This window comes from Neophocaena asiaeorientalis, unplaced genomic scaffold (assembly GCF_003031525.2).
Source record: "Neophocaena asiaeorientalis asiaeorientalis breed wild unplaced genomic scaffold, Neophocaena_asiaeorientalis_V1.1 scaffold558, whole genome shotgun sequence".
NCBI classification, from domain to species: Eukaryota; Metazoa; Chordata; class Mammalia; order Artiodactyla; family Phocoenidae; genus Neophocaena; species Neophocaena asiaeorientalis.
This window is the reverse complement of record NW_020172780.1, coordinates 1,240,418-1,245,283: the sequence shown is the minus strand read 5'-3', so window position 1 is coordinate 1,245,283 and position 4,866 is coordinate 1,240,418. Positions and strand designations below refer to the sequence as shown.

Genomic DNA, 4,866 nt, shown 5'->3' with positions numbered 1-4,866 from the left:
AACAGAAACAACCCAAACATACACCATTGGATGATGGATTAAACAAAATGTGGTGTATCCAAACAATGGAATATTAATCAGCCATAAAAGGGGTGAAGTGCCAGTACATGCTACAATGTGGATGAATCTGGAAAACATGCTGAGTGCGGGAAGCCAGGCACAAAAGGTGTATGATTCTATTTATATAAAATGTCCTGAATAGGCAGATCCAGAGACAGAAAGTAGATTCGTGTTTGTCAAGGTCTGGGGGACCTTGAGTGGTGAGCGATTGCCTGATGGGTACAGGATCTATTTTTTGTTTTCCACTTTCCTAAACTTTATTAAAGAAAAGGCAATGATGGTAGCTCTCTAGAACATAGTCAGATTTCTGGGATTCTTCCATTGAAAATGTGGCATTTGATTTCCAAATATATGCCAGAGAATACTAGGTAAAGGGGAAGCTAAAATTCTAAAATGTTCATCTTCCAACTTTCTCCAGTCAGTGGTCTGTCTTTGGATCAGCAGTAATCACCTGAACAGCCACTCTGGCTGCATGAATTTTTGTCTGCAGCTCTCTGAGCTCTTCTATATGCAGCAAGTGCAGAATTTGACCAGCTTCATTAAGGACCACGTCTCTTGTGTCAAAACCAAGAATATACTTGTCTAAACCAACAGGCAAGCCCTCTTCTGCTGGGTTTGTGCTAGCAGCTACATCCTGTGTCAGGGCTCCTGGACCAAAATGCGAATTGCCTGAAGCACTGCCAGGTAACCACCATGAGCTGACTCTGAAAGTTAGCCTGGACCATGACACCAGCCCTAAAATTAGGATTATTTACATCCAAATTGATCACGGGCTCTGCATTTTTAGTTGCATTGTCAGCATTTTTTTGCATTATCAGGTACCCAATCCTTGTATTTTTCAGCATTATCGCCATATTCAAGACTAACAGCTAAACCAAGAAGCCAGTCAATTGCTTCTTGTCCATCTTGAATCTTGAAAGAACAGTTGACGTCTCTGAGATACTTTTCAAAGAACTTGGGCTGGTCACCGCTGTGGATGTTTCTTAGCTTACCTCTGTCTTCAGTCTCGTAGTATCTCCTTTTCTGGTCTTCAGTGCAAACATCGTTTCTAAGTTCTGTTTCATCTCTTCAGCAGAAGAGGTAGGTGGTTGTAGTTGAAGGCCATCGTGCTCCCTGCTTCAGTCGGGAGGGCGGGGTATCCTTTGGGGGTGACGAGAACATTCTGGATTAGTGGTGATGGTTGCATAAGTCCGTGAATGTGCTAACAACCACTGAATTGTACACTTTAAAAGGGGATTTTTATGGTATATAAGTGATGTCTCAATTAAAAAAAGACTTTCTTGCTCAGTGTGATATGTGGTGGCTGAGGGTTGGTCATGTCCTTGCAACTCTGGCCCCCCAACCCAGGGCATTCTTAAACATTTCTGCCCAGTTTCCATATATTTCCAGCTTTCTGTCAAATTCATGTCCTCATTCATTTCACACTGTGATTCTTTCTCTGGGGCTAGGTGGGGGGATGTGATGGCAAACTGCAATGTGGCAAACATGAGCACAGCTGGGGGCCTGGCTATGTAGGTGGGGTGGGGATATTCACTGTTTCTGGGACCCTGCTTGGCGGTCCCAGGGCAGTTACAGCACAGGAACATCAGGTCTGCAGTAAGTCTGGGCATCTTGAAGGCCGTGTGCTCCCATCCTGGAGAGATGCCAGCAGGGCTGGCTGTCACCCCTCAGGTCCTGGGGAGGGGCTTCCTGTATCAGCTGGGGGCTGGACCAGATGATGTTGATTTTCTCTGTCATGCACAACATGCGTGCATTCAAAAAATATCTCCAGAGGTACACACAGTACCTCAGAGTAGATTAATTTATTCAACTAAATAACAAATAAACACTGTTTTATAATTGGCCCTGTGACTGAACTGCTGATCCGCAGTGAGGTTAAGGTGAAGTCAGATAGAAGCAGCACCTCCCCACCCCGAGGAGCCCAGCACAGTGGGGTGTATATCACGAGCTGACCATGACTGGGCACTGAGCACCACGATGTGCTTCTTAAAGTGCCCAGACAAGAAAAATGCCAGAACAGTGCCGGGTCTGGGAGCTCCAGGTGCTGGGAATCCAGGATAAGCTATCTTCCCTTCTATTATTATAGTTTCCATCCTGCAGGTCAACAAGGAGAGCTCAGAGAGGTCAGTGAACCTGTCCAGGGTTTCACAGCTGACCATACGGGGGCAACTTCCTAGTTTATCCTTAACAGATCGTGATCCTGTCTTTTTGCCTATTCATCTTTCCTCCCTTCCCTCCCTCCTTCCTTCCACCTTCTCCCTTCCCTCCTTCTCTGTGTCCCTCCCTCCCTCCCTCCTTCCCTTCTTTCCATCCTCTAATCCTTTGAGCAGAGACTACCACATTCATTCACTCATCTGCCCGTCCTCACCTTGCAAGTGGGGAAACCGAGGCTGGAGAAGGGTGCCACCACCCGCTCAAGACAGCTGCGCCTCCTGGCTGCCTCCACCCGTGGCTGCAGGGCCTCGCGCCATTTGTGTTAAATTCTTGTGGAAGAAGATGAGGGTGCAAGGCTGCAGGCTCGGTGCTCCCAGGGAAACCATTCACCTCCCAGCCCCCCTCCACAGGGAACCTGCAGAGTCGGCGATGAACATAGACACTGCTTGGATCAGGTGGGAATTGGTCTTTGAATCTCATCAGTGACTAGACTGTTCTGGGCTGGGTCCTGGACCCACTAGGAAAGACCTAGTGAGTGTTTGCTGAAGGAATGAATGAACACTTTGAAACACGTGTGCCCATGAATAGTCTAGAGGGGACACAGCACAGCATGGTGGCTGTCGTGTTGGGAGTTGGGGTTATAGGTGAAGTCCCCTTCTCAGAACTTTCTCTGATAGCACACTGCTTCAGTCAAGACATAAGAGAAAAAGTAGCAGATGTTTATGGGGATGCAAGCACTTATCTCAAAGAAAATGCCTTAAATACTAGAAAAGGTGGGTGTGAGGTGATTCCCGAGGTGGGAGTGAGGGAGAGAGGCCCCATCTGTGAGAGAGTTCACAGGGCTGGCTCTGGCCTCCACACTGCCAGTGGGAGGACCATGTGCAGACCCTGAAGAGTTGAGGTGTGGCCTCCCGTTTCAGCAGGGCGGGCTGGTGAAAGCCAAGGCCAACAGGCTTTGTTAGTTTCAGCTGAGTTTGGGGACCTGGATGGGACCTTGGTGTGGATAGGGGTGCTGGGGCTAGCTGACTCCACGTCTAGGTATTTACCCCATGAGCTGCATTTCCACAGGTTATTCTGTTTTTGAAGAAGCAAAAGGGTGGAGTCACCAAAATGCCCGCACAGGGCTTGGGAAGATAAACATGGCACATGGTGCAACAAAACGCCACGTGGCCGTCAACAGAGGAAGGTGAACTGGAAGTGATGGTCTTCAATGAGCGTGAATACAGCAAGGTCCACTCACCTATTGGCTGGGCTAGGTTCCCCGGGGAGGGCTGGGGGGAGTGGGACGGCCCCCCAGGACTGCCCACCATGAGAGCAGCTCCCCTGCTGGCACAGGCCCAAGGGAAGTGTGGGAACCCTCACTAGGATGTTCTGAGCAACCTTCCCCAAACAGCCCATCAGTGTCACCTGAGTGACGGAGTATAGGGCCATGGTCCTCCGTGCTGCAGGCACCTACACACCGACCACAGGCCTTGTGGACGCTCTCAGTGGAAGCAGCAGCAGGACTTCTGGGCGTGACGCCCTGCTCCATGACATTGCAGATAGGGCGTTCAGACTCGAGCTAGGCTCCCTGGGCCCTTGTGGTTTTGAGGTCGGAAAGGCTCACCCAGTGCCTCTCCTGCCCTGCCCTTGCCCTGGCAAAGTCATATGCAAGGTTTGCAGGTGTTCATTTGGTAGCAAAATGACAGACAACAAAACAGCATCCAGGCTGTGATTACTGTGAAAGCAGGGTTGGGGCCACCTCTGGGGTGTCAGGACCCAGGAGGACAGAGTTCTGGCATCACCACAGGTGTCACGTGAGTGTGTACTTTGTAGTGATTCTTCAGTCTGTTTAATGCACGTTTCTGGGTTTGTTTTGCATTTTGCAATAGAAAGTGTTTACAATATAAATAGACAAACCAATGACCAGAATTTTGAGGAAAGTGAGGCAGCAGTGTGCCTGGCCTACCCCCACTTGGGCAAACCCAGGAGGGAAAGGGTCCATGTGTAGAAAATGCCTCTGAGGACACAGAAGCCGGCACTTCCATGTGGAGGGAAACAGGCAGCTGGTGGAGTGTGAGAGACCTGCTGGGCTCCCGGAATGCTGAGTCCTATGCTGTATTCTTGTTGGAAAAGGTGGGATTAAAATGCTGCTGTGAATGGAGTCCCAAGCTGTTGCTCTCAAAGCAGGTATTCACGCCCTGGCTTGCCCGGGCTGCAGGGAGGGAGGGACTGAGGGGGGGTTGGGTCACTCTGAAGAGAGCAGGATGCAGCCTCATGGAGACCCAGCTGAGGTGACTTGATGGATGTCCCTGCCCTTGCGGAGATCACCTCCTTTGGGCCAGGCTACCTTGGGACCCCGTGAGTGAATGCTGGTGCTGGTGCTTTGTGAATGGCCGGTCCCTGTGCACCCCTGGACCATGCTAGCCCCTCTCCAGGTGCCACCCTGAGAACACCCTGGACTCCAGTCAGCACTGCCCACAGTCATCGGTCCATGTGGTGTGGGGGATGCTGGCCTCTACCACCGGAGCCGGGCATGGGCTGCAGGCAGCCATGGGGACCACGGAGTGGGGGGTCTGGCTGGCAGGGACCAGGCATGGACTAATTGATCAATCCAGCAGCCCCTCACCCCAGCCATGGCACAGGCTGACAGTGGGCCCTGGGAGGGGAGAC

General features: G+C 50.9%; 1 pseudogene; it reads right to left on the bottom strand.

The window, feature by feature from the left end:
- Nucleotides 1-457: 457 nt before the first annotated feature.
- Nucleotides 458-3,745, bottom strand: LOC112397233 (RNA transcription, translation and transport factor protein-like; annotated as a pseudogene).
- Nucleotides 3,746-4,866: the final 1,121 nt, after the last annotated feature.